Source organism: Pteropus alecto, unplaced genomic scaffold, assembly GCF_000325575.1.
Source record: "Pteropus alecto unplaced genomic scaffold, ASM32557v1 scaffold95, whole genome shotgun sequence".
Taxonomy (NCBI): Eukaryota; Metazoa; Chordata; class Mammalia; order Chiroptera; family Pteropodidae; genus Pteropus; species Pteropus alecto.
Window position 1 is genome coordinate 3,411,045 of NW_006441071.1, and position 17,395 is coordinate 3,428,439.

Genomic DNA, 17,395 nt, shown 5'->3' on the forward strand with positions numbered 1-17,395 from the left:
TTCCCCCTAAACTTGGCCCAAGTTTCTGAGAAGAGTTCCAGGTGGGAGGGTGTGTGTGAGGGGGGCTCGCGAACGTCGCCCCCTCTCGCGGCTGGCGGGGAAAGGTGAGCGCCAGGCTCCAGGGAGTTGGGGACGGGCTGGAGGGAAGGCGGGGGATGAATGCAGCGCTGGAAGGAGCTTGGGGCGGAGAGGAAAGCGTTTTTGGAGAACGAGAACTTTTAAAACTTGCCCGCGAGTGAGGGACGGGCTGCTGGGCGTGGGCGCCGGGGCGCGCTGGTGCACCGCGCGGTGAAGCAGGACACGGCCACCGCGTCCCCAGCACCTTTGCTTTGCCCTTCCTGCTCCCTCACGTTGGGGAAACCTTCCTTTGTAAATGAAGAAATTGTAGGAAGTGCTCCTGGAGCTTTTACGAAGAATGTGCAGAACGCGGGGCTGGAAAAGAAACCTTAGCGAGCGAGAGATTTTGAGGTGCAATTCTGAAGGAGCCGATTCTTCTTACACATGGACCGCAGGATGGCATTTGGGGCCCCGGGGGAGGGGGGAGGAGGGCAGAATAATTAAAAAAGAAAGAAAGAAAAACTAGACGAAATCTCCTGTGAAGTGAGGCTGGGGTTTAAAAAAGAAAAGTTCCAAGTGCAAGTGGTGGAGGAGGTAGGTGGGAAGGCTGCGGAGCGAGATGCCAACACAGCCCTCGGCTCGCCGCGGCTTCCCGGCAGCGAGGCGGCGTGCAGTTCGCCCCGGGATGAGCGCTGGGTCCGCTTTCGGGGAAGTGATTTGTTAGAAATAGGGCTGGACCACTCCCTTCCCTCTAGTGCGGCTGCTGTTATCCCTACTTGGGGATCTGATAAATTGTTTCTCGCGTGTAGACGGAATATGTAAGAAAAGGCAGATAGCGTGTTGGCATTTTTTTTTTTTTTGCCTTCCCTCTAATGTGACATTTCTTGTTTCAGTGATCAAAGTCACGACTGGAGTGTAGGATATGCGACTGTCAAATGCAGGCGCACACGCACCTCGCGCGCGCGCACACACAGACACACACACACACAGACACACACACACACACACACACACACACACAAATAGCATTCGTCCTAGACTGTGGTTACAGTAACGCTGACAGAAATTAAAGTGGTTTTGAAAGCAGCGTGCGATTTATGGTGGTTCCCATTTACCATAGAGTCAAGCTATTGTAAAACTGATATACAAAAGACATCATAAAATAATCCTGTGTACCAGGATTAAAGTGGCAGAAAGTGACCTGTTCCATTTTTCTTTTTATGTACTTTGTGGATAGTCGAAATGGTTACAACTGTGTTTAAGTAGAGGCGTGAAAACAAAATATTAAATATATCTGTTTAGCGCTCGAGGGTTTTCTAGCGGCATTTTACACAAGAACACTACAAGAACTACTGTAAAAATCGGTTGTAGGTATTATTTTTCTTCCTTTTTTCCTTAGTCTACGTACTATTTGTTTACTCATCCATTCCCAAACATTAATCACTTTGAACAGTGGTTAAAACCCATTTGTCACCCACCACTTTGTATTCTGCTGTTTTAGATGAGACTACATACACATACGTGCTTTAAGTGGGGGAATTTATTTCAGGCACTCTTATTCAGTATTCTGATCTGAAGACGTACTCAACAGTAGTGAGACCTTGTACAAGTCAGTATAACTTCCGTTACCCTTTGGAATCACCCAAAAAAATCCCTTATGAACCTTTGTAGGGTGTCTGTGTTTTACGTTATATATGTAGCTGTTTCATTTAAACTGTTCAGCCTTAATGAAGTTCTCAGTTGTTTGTAGCTATTCTTTATGTTCTGGAGAGTGGAGTATTTAAAATCCAGATTGCTAATCACTTTACCAAAGTACTGGAGTATCTTCACCTGAGGGAAGTAATACTGACCCTGAATGTAAACTCTGAGTGTCTTGTGAGAAAAGTCTGAAACTGTCTTTTTTTCCTTCCTTTAGAATATTAAGTTTGGAGTTGTTTGCTTGTAAAACTTTGAAAAAGAACCAACCTCATGTGATTTTAAAAAATAAATATGAAGAAAATATTAATAGCAGTTCTACATTCCCAATACCTGATTTTTTTTCTTCCTGAAATGTGAGATATCTGTCAGGCAGGGATGTGATTACAAAAAGAAGCAGACAAAAGCAGAGCTGACTATTGCTATATTAAAATGTAAGTGTTACAGTTTGAATTTTCAAGTGAGAGTTTTTGAGTTCAGTGCTTTACATAACATTTTGTCCTAATCTTGCTTGCTGTCAGGGATGTTTCATGGTTGTGCAATTGCTGCAGTCAAGAATGCCAATTTGCATTCCAGGAGTGTCATTTGATTACTTTTATCTGTACAGCTCCAAGACCGGCCCAGACCTCTCGTTTCATCTTGCCATGTCACGAGTCAATGCTGTGTCGTCTTTTCAAAAATCTGCCTGATTTAGACAAGAAAGAAAAGTACTTTCATGTTGCAGCGGCAGTCCCCTGCTAACTTGTCAGCAGCAGGATATGATTCACTTGGGCCCAGAAGAATGGAACAGAGAGGCGGGTTAGGCGGTTCAATAAAGCCCATGGACAGGTAGTGTGTGACATCCCCAGAGAGCCACAGTTAATGAAGAACAGGTCTGCTTAGTTCTCCACACGCTGACCTGGTGCTGTCCCCACAGTTTTCTCATTTGATCTTTCCCAGCAAATTGATCTTTTCTTGTATTTTTTTGCTTTCCAAGTTAGTCCTTGTGGGACTGAAATTAGCAGAGCAACTTAAGTTGGATAATACAGCTGTTCAGAAAAGAAGAAATTGGACACTGGCTCAAAAAGGGGAGGAGGTTGGGAGAGTGGAGGGAGCTATTCTTTTTGTTATTGTTCCTGAGAATATTCTATTAAGGTAGTCTAAAATAGGTGATGACTCGAAGTTAGTGGTTTCCTTTATTTTTAATTTTACTGTTAAGGTTCCATACCATTTTAAATATTCCTTAAGTATTTGAAAGATGGCCTTTATGATGAGGCGTTCGATTTAGCATTTTTCATATTCGTTTGTTTGAAATGATTTGCCAGTAGACTATGTGGCTTTTATGGCTATTGTAGGATAGACTAAGTAGCAATGGCATACTTCAAATATACTATTTATAGTCTTCTGAATAACTATAATCCCCAAATATCCAATACTGAATAGCAGAAAAGATTAAACAATAAAAAAAGTCATTACCAGTGTTGTGTATAAATATTGTGGTGCATGGAAATGTGTTCTATAAATTACTATCAGCATTTTTGTTTTATATAAACCCTACAGATACACTGTTAATAAAACTTTTCTCCTCAAATTTGCATTTAAATGTAGGATTTTAGAACTGAGACTAGATCATAAGTTTGAATTTCTGTAGATATTAACATATGTTGTTACTTGATTTTTGAGATTAAAATTAATTTTAGCAAGATGAGTAAATCTAATGGAATGAATATGTAGTTTAAATAGGTTAAAATTTCACTATAGAATTTAGTATAAAGTTTAAGTTGGAAGCAATTAATAGATTCTTAACTTGATGAGATATAAGGAGCATTCTTTTCTGAATTCCTTTGTGGATGGTCCCATTTACCATCTTCATCCTTACAAGAAACAGTTGAAAACATGGCTTGTGGAAAGGGAGGCAGCCTTCTCAAATCTTTTCTGTTGGATGGGAATTACATAGGATCATTGGTTAGTAAACTCCTCTCTGAAGAGCTAGAGGGAGCCTCATGATTTTATTAGATATACTTAAGGTTAAAAAAAAAAATCACCCTGGCAATCAGAATGCTGTAGGAAAAGAGTACATAAGGAATACTGGCTTAGTGTTTAGGCTTGGAGGGGCTATTGTAAGTTCTTTTCTTTTTTTTTTTTAAGCTGTGACAGAAGCAACAGAACTTTCCAAAAGAACAGTCAAGTAGTCAGCTAAGATTTCTAGGGTTATACCTTTTAGATAATTTGAAGATCAAGCAAAATGCAACAAAATACATTTTAAATCTGATTTGGTTTGCTTAAGGCCAGTTTGTCGTTTACTCAACTGAAGGAGTTCTCTTGTTCCGAGGCCAACCTTCCAAGTTCCCTTAAAAGTAAGTTCCTACCAAGTCACTGAGGAGGTGGGTACCTTCTTTCAATTCACTAAGGACAACCTCCTTTCTGTAAGTAATGGTCTTGAAGTAGTTCTACATACAGCTGCCATACTCTAGAAAGAAAGCTCTTTTAAAATAAATATCTCATGTTATAAGCATAAATACTAAACCATTTATAAAGCTGATATATTAAGAATCACTAAACATGTTAAATTTAAAGAAATAGAACTTAAGTGGTACTAAATTCAATATTTATTGTTTAATCTCACATTTGTTTATCAGTCTTCCCACTAAAATTTGTGATATATTTATATTAAAGAGTCATTGATCATAATTGCTCTTTAATATTTATATACTAGTTTTTAGTAACATTACTTTGGACAAACTTATTTGCTATTTAAGTAAATAATATAATCCAGTGAGATAAACTACCCAGATTTGTCTTTTTTTCATCTCTTACACAGTAGTTCTCATTATATTGCTAGCCAATAAAAGTCTTTATTTGTTGCTTATTAGAACCCTCAGTACACTCAAGAGTTCAGCTATAATTTAATTTGGCTGTTCAAAGAGACTCCCTTGTTTTAAAACATGTTCTCGGTACGCTTTTACCATTTATTGTGAACCTATATTCTAACTCATGCATATGCATAGTAACAATTTTACAGATACATCATTTTTTAAGGTTTGGCCATAGCAGAGCCATACTTTTTTCTTTAAAAAGAAAATTTGTACCTAACAATGTCATATTTTTTTCTTTTTTCTTTTGACATTCTGGAGGTGTTTTTTTTTTTTCCCTTGGTAATCGAAATAATCTTGCTGTTATAATTTAAAATCAGTTCCCCAAGGAATACAATCTTTCCTTAAGGCATAGTTGAGAAGGGCACCAAAAAAAATCTCAAATTCAATAGTTAAGAATTCTAGTTGAGGACGTTTCTCTTTTGCAGTCACTTGAAATTACAAAAAGTTTGCCTTGTTCTTCACACATTGCATGGTAAATTCAGTAAACTGCTGGGAAGTTTTGCAATGAGTAGAAAGAAGATGGCTTGAGAGTTTTGGTGATATTTGTAACAAATCATGTTCACTAAAGACTAGAACTTGACTGTAAAGTTCTAAGATGAGTATTGGGAATTCTTCCACAAGGAAGGCAGAATGTAGAATTGCTAAATGAGTCAGTGCATGTATATCGTACAGTGGGAATTGCACCAAACCAGCCTTCTAGATACAGTATTTAATAGTTATCAAAATGCACAGTATTGCTTAGAACTTGTGGTTCATGAGTTCATAGTTGCTGCTTTTTTGTGTTTAGTACAAAGATGTAACAACCCGCACAAAACATTTTTCTCTTACTATGACCTTACATTTGCCAAAGTGCCCCATGCTGAAATTCCTTTTCAGTATCTTTTTTTTTTTTAGTCCAAAGCCAGACGTGTACTCAGACACAAAAGCCTCTGTGTATAGCAAGCTGTTTTAAATATTGTGATTCGACGATGTGCTGTCCTTTCTCTGCTTGAGCCAAGGATCTCTGCTCAGTGTCTGTGGATTACCAAGCTCCTTCTTTATTGTACCTCTTGTCAACTATTCCTATTCATTTAACCTTTCATTAGTGTCTGTGCAGCTTCACTGTCTAGAAAGGCAAGGAAAAACCGAAAGGCCCCACTGTCACAGTTATTAGATTTCTCGGTTACATCCCAGCAACCATAAAGAAGTGTGAGTCGACACTATTGTCGTGCATGCTGCTGTCCTGGGGTGCAGCTCTTCTGTGCATGTCAAGGACATGTGCCACATGTTGATATGCATCCCAGGGATAAATGCACAACATGGGGGATAGGCTGGCGCTGGCAGTAATGAGCTTTGTAGGAGTTATTGCAAAGACCCAACAGTTTGTGAAGGAATTTTGCTTAACAGGCCAAGGAGATAGACAGAGTTGAGGGCTGCCAAGATTTGCCTGTGTGGAGCTTGTCAGTCACATTGTTTTCATCTAAACTTCATTTAAGGGGAAAACTGAATACATTTGACAGCATTGAAAAGTCTTATTTTCATTTTTAATCTTTCAGAGGAGAAAAGTTATTTCTAGTGACTATTTAGTGTATTATAAATATTTTTTATACTGACCAAATTATATAAATGGATCTATTAGCAATTTATCTTAATTCTTACATATTTAGAAAAGATTTTTGTAGATGTATATAGTTTTTAAATCTATATAAAAATAATGTAGCCTATTAATTTTCCTATGCTACTGTTTTCCTCTTTTGATTTACCTCTGGCACAGCCTGGTGTTATGATTTGATTCTTTAGAGATGCCTTTGCCTCGTTACCTCAGTGTAAAGGAAAAAAAAAGATCATTGGAACATTTTCAAATTATAATAAAGACACATATTTATTTATAGCTTTTGGATTGGAAAATAGTCCTTCAACATTTTAGGAGATTCATAGAACTGATTTTTAAGAATTCTCAAAATATTTGAATAGAAATCAGTAAATTATCTTTCTTTTCACAAAAGTTCATTTATTTTATTTTTAGCTAGGAAAATCTTTGTAACCAAGAATGGATAAAATATTTTTGTCTTTCTAATTAAAATAATTCCTTTCAGTTTGCCGAACTCTTTTGGGGTTCCTCAACAACTTTGCAAATATATTAATGATTTATTACTAAATCTTTACAAAGTTATTCCTGTTTTTTACTTGACTCTACATTTTTTAGCCAACGCTAACTTTTTAATAGGCGTATTTGATGTTTTCTTTGATAAGCTTTTTGTGGTGTTTTGTGGATGTATTTATGGGTCTAGTTGTCTTTGTATCACGGAAGAGATGAGCTGCTTTTCATACTCCTTCCCAGGAATGATGCTTCGTTCCAGAGAAATGTATATTCAGTAATTGTATATTCGTTCCAGAGAAATGTATATTCAGTAATGTATATTCAGTAAGCTGGCCCAGCCAGCTTAGGGCCACGTTCCAGGCTCGGCAATTGGGTGGAAGTTCTGTGTACATTATGTTAAGATGAACCTACCTTGATCATCTGAAGTGATCTGGTGGTCTTCCCACACACAAAGCAACATTATGTTAATGTTCCCCCCTTCTCCTATTAGTTGTGTTTCCATTCATTATGTTTTGTGTTGGGTGAAGTAGAAGAGGAAAGAGGGACTTCTGAGTTAAAATTGTAGTCATCTTCCCCTGTCCCCCAACAAAAACAGACATATAAACAAAAAACAAACCTCCTAGAAAATAGGCCAGAGCCATGTGGTATTTAAAGAGAAAGGGATACACAGCAGTAGCTACTTTCTGTAGGAAACCTTCACCTCTTCTTCATCCAGTCAGTATCTCAGTGCAGCTGGCTGACCATGCCTTGGAAGGCTGTTATACCATTATCCACTCCAGAGTGAGAACAGTGCTGGGACTGGGTTTTGAGACAGGTGACTTCATTCTATTCCATCTAAAGAGCCTCCATTTCAACATTTGTAATGGTTATTTCTAATTTTTTTTTCTAATTGGAACATTTTATATTTTATGTGATAGTACTATACAGTCATAGCAGTTTACTGTTTTTAATAGCGATATTGAGATATAAATTACATGCCATATAATTCACCCATTTAAAATATACATTTAATAATATTCTATTGTATGGATATCACACCTTTTATTTATCCATTCATCCGATGGTAGGCATTTGGGTGGTTTCCACCTTTTGGTTATGAATAATGCTGTTGTTAACATTTGTGTACAAGCATTCTCATTTATGTTGGGAATATGCCTAGGAGTGGAATTGCCCAGTCATATGACCACTGTATCTTTAAGCTTTTAAGGAAGTGCCAAATTGTTTTCCAAGACCGTGGTACCATTTTACTTTCCCATCAACAATGAGTTTTCTAATGTTTCCACATCCTCCTCAAACTTGTTAACTTTTTAATTTTAAGCATCCTAGTGGATATGAAGTAGTTTTGCTCTGCATTTCCCTGATGGCTAATGATATTAAGCATATTTTCATGTGCTTATTGGCCATTTGTATATCTTCTCTTGTAACAGATAAATCTGTTAAGTCATTTACACATTTCTTATTTAGGTTATTTGTCTTTTCATTGTTGAATTGTAGGAGCACTTTACATGTTCAGGACACTAGTTCTTTATTAGATATAAGATTTACAGCTATTTTCTCCCATTTTGTTGGTTGTCTTACTTTTTTAATGGTGTTCTGTGAAGCATGGAAGCTTTAAATTTTAATAAAGTCCATTTTGTTATTTGTGGTTTTGGTGTGCTAAGAAACCATCGTCTAACCTAAGGTAATGGAGATTTATCCTTGTATTTTCTTCTAGGAGTCTTATAGTTTGAGCTCTTACATTTAAATTTCTTGATCCCTTGGGTTAACTTTTGTGTATAACATGAAGTGGAGTCCAACTTCTTTCTTTTGAATATGGATATTCAGTTCCTAGCACCATTTGTTGAAAAGACAATTCTTTCCTCATTGCATTTGTGAAAAATCATTTGACCATAGATGTTAGGGTTTATTTCTGGATTCTTCATTTGGTTCCATGGGTCTATATGTCTGTCTTTGTGCAGGTACCACACTGTCTTGATTACTGTTGCTTTACATTAAATTTGCAACTGAGAAATATGTCTTCCCATTTTTTTCCCTCTTTTTCAAGATTATTTAGCTATTCCAGGTTCCTTAGCAGTTTACTTATTTTTTTGTTGTTGTGGTAAGAAATATGTAACATAAAAGTGAACCATTTTAAGTATACAGCACAGTAGTGTTAACTATGTCTTTTTGTGCAACCGATCTCTAGAACTTTTATCATCTTGCAAAATTGAAATTCCGTACCTATCGAACAACTCTCATTTCCCCCTCACCACAGGCCCTGGCAACCACCATTCTACTTTCTAACAGTTTAACTATTTTAAATAGACGATGTAAGTGGAATCAGTATTTGTTCTTCTGTAAATGGCTTCTTTCACTTACATAATGTCAAGGTTCATCCATGTTGTAGCAGGTGACAGGAGGATTTCCTTTTGTTAGGCTTAATAATATTTCTTTGTACGTATATGCCACATTTTTCTTCACCATTTATCTGTAGATGGACATTTAGATTGAATCTACCTCTTGGCAGTTGTGAATAATGCTGCAGTAAACATGGTTGTACAAATGACTGCAAGATTCCGATTTCAATTCTCTTGGGTATATGTCCAGAACTGGAATTACTGGATCAAATAGTAATTCTGTTTCTAATTTTTTGAGGAACCTCCATACTATTTTCCAATGCTGCTGCCTCATTTTACATTTCCACCAACAGTGCACAAGGGTTCCAATTTCTCCACATTCTTGGCAACACTTATTTTCTTTGTCTTTTGTTGTTGTTGTTGTTAATAGTAGCCTTTCTAATGGGTCTGAGGTGATATCCCATTGTGATTTTGATTTGTATTTCCCTGGTGATTAATGATGTTGAACATCATCTTTGATGAGCTTGTTGGCCATTTGTATAAATTTTTGGAGAAATGTCTGTTCGGGATTTTGGCCATTTTTTGAAATCAGAGTATTTGGTTTTTTCTTGTCGATTTATATATATTCTAGATATTAATCCCTTATTAGAAATACAGTTTGCAAAAATATTTTCTCTCATTCAGTAGGTTGCTTTTTCACTCAGTTGAACACTTTCTTTGCTTTACAGAAATTTTTAAGTAGTCCCATTTGTCTATTCTTTTTTGTTATTGTTGCCCTTAACAGTTTTCTTTTAAACCATTTATTTGATTCTCAGACGAGTAAAGGCTACATTAAAAAAATACATCTATTTAGGTAAAATAAGTCTTGGCGATACTCTAGGGGACAAGAAATATGTCATTTGGTAGCCAAAAGATGATGGCTCTTAGTTCCTGTGAAACAGCCCGGTTTTACTTTGATGCTTCTTAATTATTATTGCATTTGAAAGCATTCTAGGTGTTCTGTATGATAAGGGAGATACTTCCTGCCCTGGAGGGTGGAGTTAAGTGCCTAGAAATCATTGATTTTGTTTTTATAAATATGTCAAAAGAAAAGGAAGAAAAAAAATCATGATTGAGAAAATTTGCCTTTCTAGACATTTCTTTGTAACTAGAAAAGCACCAATAGTGATTAAAACTAAATCCCAAACTAACTGGTCCAGTTAAGTTTTAAATAAATACCATGTTCAAATCTGGCATGGCACATTTGGAAACATGAGCTTGTTTTAAAGTTTAGCTGGAAAATTTTGTAATTAAAATTACCTCATTGTTGAATTAGAGAAACTTGAGAGCAAATGAAAGGTAACCTAATTTGGAAGTAGCCATGAAATTTCGTTGTTTAATTCGTTGTTGAATTAAAAAAAATTGTTCCCTTAAAGTTCTAATTTCTCTTTATTCACGGTAATAAAATAATTGCATTTCTAGTATTTTGATGGACCAGTTTTGACTTCATTGTCTATTTTTGGCCTTCTGCCAATTGTTTTGGACAGAAGTTTTATTATTCATTTAATATCAACTGTAAATTACATGGCTAACTGATCAAATATATATGTAGAGAGTATGCCTTTTTTTCTCCCCACGTCAGTGTTTACATACTTAAGTAGTAATTAGCCAATTTTAAATTTTATCTTGTGACATACTTTGAGGACTTACTTTTTTCCTGGTGAAAATTCTGTATAGAATTTGAAATCATTTATAAAAATTGGTATGGTTGAAAAATTTATATTTAATGGAGACTTGATTTTTGATTATATATAACTTTTATTATGCCAATGGCACATTTCGTTACTGTTCAACAAAAAAATTCTACTTTTCTGTTCTTTTTAACATGTTTTTTGACATTTGCATGTATGTATAAGAAATGACAAAATCATATGTGCGGTTCTTGATATCTTTCATGGTTTCAGGACATAAAGGAGGTAATTAACTGGAACAGTACAACCATACAAAGCAAGTTCGCTCAGTCCTCTGGCCTTTGGTATCTAATCTTCCTGTAATACACATTTCACTCTCTAGTGGATTAGGGAAGTTTATTCTATCAACATGTTCTTAGCTAACAGGTATGCTGCTGGAAGTACAATGTGTTAGTTCAGATTTTGCTCTCATTCAAAATGGTAATTGGAAACAAAACATTTTATTTGTTTAAATTGATTTTTGACAGACTAAAATATTAATTTTGCTTCAGAGTACATTAACTTTAAACGATATTAAAAAGTAAATATTTTCAAACATAGAAATTCTGCCAGGTGTTGAGCCATATTTTTCACCCTATCAGTGTCCTGCTGAGAAATTTTTTCATATAAAGGACTTAAATTTGTTCATTGATCTTTGCAGCTTCACTGTGTCCCTGAACAGCACCCAGTCATTGAGATATTTTTTTGTACAGCGTACAGTGATAATTGAATCTAATGAAGTGTGTGTGTGCGTGTGTGTGTGAGTAAGTAAGTAAGTATGAGAAACTGATAGTTTACAACTTCTGGGAAAGGGAGAAGACAAATTTTGGGCAGAAGGAAATGGTTTAACACTGTTATATTTTCATACTGCAGTAAGTAACCCCTGATATATTGTTCTTTGTAGTTTCAGGTATATGTATGGATGGCATGAATGAATGATAAGTGTATCACTAAATGTTATACTAATGTTAAGTTGTATTTCTGAAATAGAGATATGCCAGGGTAATAAATCTGTTAACAGCCAACAAATAATGTTTGCTTACTGTATGCAGAACAACTTGCTATAAATTTGCATGAAACAACATTAGACAATAGTGTACTGATTTGGTAAAAATAAAAAAGTTAGTTTAAAATATTTTTCAGGTTATTATGTTCAAACTATATATTTGGCATAGACATGGGAGATCCAGTTGCCTTCATTCTCCAAAGTATGACACAACTTTTAATTATTTTAGACTATAATAACAGACATTTGAGTTTCTGTGATATCTATGACACTCTTTATTAGGTGCTGTAGATATTAAACTTGAAGTAGAAGCTATAACCCTAACATTAAGTAGCACAAAATTCATTGGCAGGAGGATATTCATTATCTTAGAAAGAATAACTGTAGTCCAGGGTCTGCCTCTGGTTTTCATTTGCTTAGAAATCTAATTTTGTTAGTATACCTTGGGAAGAGATCATTCTTATGCTCATTCAGCTTGTTCACTGACGGAGGGGTGGAGAGTACACTCACACATGCATGCATGGCATGCAAACATGTATATATCTGCATTCCATATTAGGTGGAACACTCATACTTGTATTGGCATGCTTAGCACATTTTCTCTTTTGTGGGCAAATTTAGGTAGAAAGTCAAATTGTCCAAATATTGCTTATCTTTATGAGTTTGGGAATTGAGCAGTAGAGAATGCGACGGATGGAAGTGGAGGGTGTAAGGGTCTCCTCATGCTAATGGGAAAACCTCTACCAGTGGTCTCTGTTATTTACAGTGCACACTTTAGCGTATTGTCTCATGGACTGTGTGTGGAAGAGTATCAACAAAATTTACCCCTCTTCTTTTTCTTTTTGCTTCCCCTACTGCTTTCTGATTGACAAATGCTTTTTTCTCTAGTTATGTTAATATTCTCAAGCAGATATTAGCCAATTGTCCTGGGAGCTACTTGTTAAGGTGACTTTGCATCTGTTTGGTTTTTTATGGATCTAATGCAGATGGCAGTCTCATTTCATTCATTTTAAATTTCTTGGGAGATACCTCATGTTACTACCTTACATGTAACGTGTTTTGTGTGCGTAGGCAAGAATTTTGGGAGGCCATAGAATAACACAACCGTTTTCCTAAGGAAAAAAAATATGTTGTTGTGGTTTTTAATATAAAAGCTTTAAGACCAATTAAATACCTGATAAAGTTTCTATTTTTAAATGCCTTGTAGAGAAATATCTTGATCTAAGAGTGGCTTTACATATAAGCATAATAAATTGCAATTTAGAAGTCAGTAGGGGTATTATGTGTGTTTGTGTATTTAATCTCTGAACCGGTTTTCTGTGTGGTAGGGAAGTTTCTCAGTTACTGAGGGCTGCTCTTTTGCCTTGTACAATTAGGGTCAAAATTAGATTTTAAACATTCTTAATAATGTTTCATATTGTGTGATGCTCAACACCACTTTTTATATTGTATTTAATAGGTGCCAAAGAGTTAATTCTTTACCTTTAAATAATATTAGTTGATTACAGCAACTTCTCAATTAGTTTTCTTTATTTGCTTCCTTGTTTGTCTTTTGTTCCTTTCAAAACACTTTAATATCATTAGATTCTGGCTAGAGGGGAAAAATTTGTTAAGAGAAGAGAAAGTGAAACGTGATGCACTGAATATCCACTGGACACCGAAGGACAGGTGTTGGTAGACAAGTGAGACACCTGTTGTGGTTTCCTTGGGTCTAATGTAACTTTTATCCTTATATCTGTATTTTCAGTTGCAGTCTGTAAGTTTCAGAGCAGTTATGGTATAATTGTGTAATGTGAGAATTTTATTATTTGAACCCACAGGGTTTAGTACAGTCCAAATTTTAGATTTGAAAAGATGTCACAACTAAAAATAAAGTGGAGGTGACAATGGAGAGAATGGAGAAATTGCACAGGAAATGTTGAACACTGATAAAAATGTAGTTAGAAAAATACATTGAAAAACAAAGGGCCAGTTAAAATGAGTGGCATGCGACTTGTTTTTATGTGTTTCCCAACACCCAGATGTCACTGTATTTTTTTTTAGGCTCTTTTAGGGTCTTCTCCTCCTGTGCCCCTCATCTACTTCGCAAGTAGTGTTAGATTTCTGACACTACTGATTTCTACCCATTTTCTACCACCCCTGCCATCACCTTAGTCCAAAGTGCCATCACCCTTTACCTGGAATACTGTGATACCTTCTAACTGGCTTTGTGCTGCCATCATTTCTTCTCTCCTGCCCATTACACCCAGACTACACTTCACAGAAAAACCTTCCCTGTCTTAAAACCTTCCAGTGACTTGTTATCACACCTGCAGTGAAATCCAAACTCCTGTAGTGACTGAAAAAGGCGTGTGAGATGCGATCTCTGCCCAGTACTCCAACACCATTTCCTACCACTGCTCACTCTACTCTCATTAACTGATCTTCACTGAACATGCCAAACTTGCTCTCACCTCAGGCCTTTGCACGTCATGTTCCTCTGCCTGGAATGATCTTCTCTCAGATTTTTGTATGGTTTTTTCCCTCATTTCATTCTGTTCTCCTCTCAAATGTCACCCCATTCAAAGAGAACTTCCTGACAAATTTTCGTCCCCTGCTGTGTCTCTATACTGTATCTCTGACATCTTAACCCTGCCTTTTCTCTTCGTTGCATTTATCACTACTTGAAAGTATATTTAATTTTTTTTTTGTTTATATGTAGTTTACTGTTTGTCACCCTACCCTGCCCCAAAGATATCATGTTCCATAAGAAGAGGAACTTTTGCCTATCTTGTTAATTTCTAAATTTCCACTACTTGTAGCAGTGCCTGGTATGGGAAACACTCCACAGGTATTTATTAAATGAACGAATAGACATTCATTTATTCATAAAAATTCTTTATCAATTTTTATCAGCTCTTATTAGTTATTTCATGGAGGATTATTTGTGGCACCTATTATTGCCATTTTCTGAGCTGCTTATTGGAGCAGTGGTTTCCAGGGTAGATGTAAACACCCTAAGGATGTGCAAAAATCATCCTATGGGATGTTTTTGAATATCTCATATGAGTGAGAGAATATATTAGAAATCTAATTATCTCATTCTTCTGTTTTTATGTTTGTGTGTTATAGTGTGCAGGATATGTCATAGTATACATGTAAGGGATGTACTGTGCAATCACAAAACTTAAGACTGGATTGAGCATGATCTGGACAGGGATGGTTAATTTTGTTTCACAGATTTTGTGCTTTTGAGTAATAAGGCAATGATACCACTGGTGAGAGTATGTAAAACTTTTTCCCATTCAAAAATTGCTCAGATCTAATGTTTGGTTGGGAGTGAGATATATTAAATTCAGTATACATATGTGTATCATTATTCCTTAATATTCAACTTACGGTGGAATTTTCAAGTCTTTTCAGTTAAAGTGCATCTGTGATGGAGCCTTTTGTATCTCTGCTAACCTATGTGTGAAAGTATGTAAGCTATTTCAGTGATTATTGAAAACTGCTACCTGATTGATCCGTTTCTAGGTGGTTTGTGCTTTTGGTTAAACTTTGAATAATTTCTTTTCTTCATTTTGAATAATTTAGACTTTTTAATGAAGCTTAATTGGATAATCGGGTTTCTGTGTCTTCAGTTTTTTTAAACAGCTTTGTTGAGATGTAATTCACCACTAAGTTTTATGTTCCATTTTGTAATTACAGTTTATGCAACTTTGAAGACATGTACATTATTTCTCTGTAGAAATAAATGATAAACTTAGAATTTGGAAGCAAGTTTAGTTAGGTGCTCATTTTAATGCTTTCTTAAGTTAAAAGAAGTTTTATAATATTTGAAGAACTTGTTAATAAAATAGTCGACAGGATTCATAAACGAATGAAGCATTGAAGTAGTTAATGTACTAATGTACTAATAAATATGCTAAGGAAACTTAAAAGCCACAAATAAGCAGATATAAGTATTTATTACCCTTTATAAAGTAGTCATCCTAGAAGATCATATTGTAAGCCATGGCATAAAATGTTTTTCGAGCTCTTCATTCGACTTTGGTTTCAGACAGCCAGTGTCTGTTTCTTCTAAGTATCTTTAGTGATAGCAATATTTTGATTTTCTGAATCATCCAGAAGTTAAGCCTGATGAACATGCTGGGTGATAAAGCCAGATAATTCCATTTATGGTAAGAAAAAAAATTAGCACCATTGATTTTTCTCATATAGTTTATAAATTGGCTCTGGAAATAGTTACAAATGAAGAATTCCAGAAATATTCTGAAGTAACATTGCTAGAATAAGTGCAGTGTTTGGAGATGACAACTGAGACAAAGTGATTACTTTGCCCTACCTGTAATGCAGCTTTTTAAAATTTATGGAAACTTATTTGGCTATATGAGAATCACTGAAGGTTCATACATACATGCACTCATAAACATTTTTACTCACCAAATTGTATCAATATTTTGTAGTCTTATGTAACTCAGCTTCATGTGGCAAGTACCTGATAAATTTTATTTCAGGGTAAATCTTGTGGAATCTGAGTAAAATTGCCATAGGTCATGGCCTGAGGGAGGTCTCTGAAGGCAAAGAATATGAAGAAAAATTTAACCAAGGTGTGAGACTGCATGAGTGCTCCATGAACCAAATAGTTTTATATAGACCTCTTTGACTAGAAATTAGAGGCATTGTCACATGTTCAACAAATATATATATTGGGTATAAATAAATACTAGTGACATTTGAAATGAGAAAGCTAATGAAGTACAAATTCGTGCACATAAACTGTTTCTGAGGCAGTCTTAACCATACAGATGGATATTTGACAGAAGTCATGCAAAAGTAGTTTTAAAAAGCAGTATGATTTTTTTGTGCTTTATGATTTGTTTCTGAAAATCTGTAAGTTGTGATTTGAGGTAAGACTTATAAATCAGTCTCTCTATGATTCCTTCCTGGTTATCAATTAAGAATAGCATTAGTGCTTTGTGTTGTTGAACTTCCTTTTAATTCATCTTCTGATTTCTTTTCATGACATAAAATGCTAATTTGGCATAATTTTATTGTTAAAAATATTAAAAGCAATTTTGAAAATCAGTCTGTGAAGTCACACCTATACCCTGTCTAGAAAGAAAGAATTCAGGAAATAAAATAGAATGAAATTAACTCCAGAAAAATTAATTTTAGGTGTTTCTTTATTCCCCCCAGATTTTTCTGAAACTATAGATTTGGAAGAAAGTTAAGACTAGCTTGTATTAGAAGTAAACATTAGGGTCAACTTTTCTTGTATTAGCTCTAATCTGGGTGTTTTCTTTTAGCCAAATCCAAAAGTATACATAACTAATATGCTAGGCTTCTTATATAGTTCTGTGAAGGTAGAGAGAGCTCTTAGCAGCCTTGTTTTAAGGTGGAAGACTCTGCTGGAACAAACCTAAGTATGTCGTTAGCAATGATTTTGGAGGGACCACATGTACTGAGTTCATGAACCATTTCGCTCATGAGATAAGATTTGTCGTAATTCATTGTCATGTATTGTAACTCTGGGAGTATAAGGTCTAGCTTTTTCTTAGTTGGGTTCTCAATGTTTTCTCTTGTTCCAAGGTGGATTATTATACTTGAGAATGCACTTAATTACAAGCTTTATGTTTTCTAACACCTAGGCACAATACTTCCTCTTCACTATACCT

The 17,395-nt window shown here is 35.5% G+C and overlaps 1 protein-coding gene across 3 annotated transcripts in view; it reads left to right on the plus strand.

The window, feature by feature from the left end:
* Positions 1-17,395, plus strand: part of BNC2 (basonuclin 2) — a 398,693-nt gene that overhangs the window by 329 nt on the left and 380,969 nt on the right. The window lies entirely within an intron of this gene.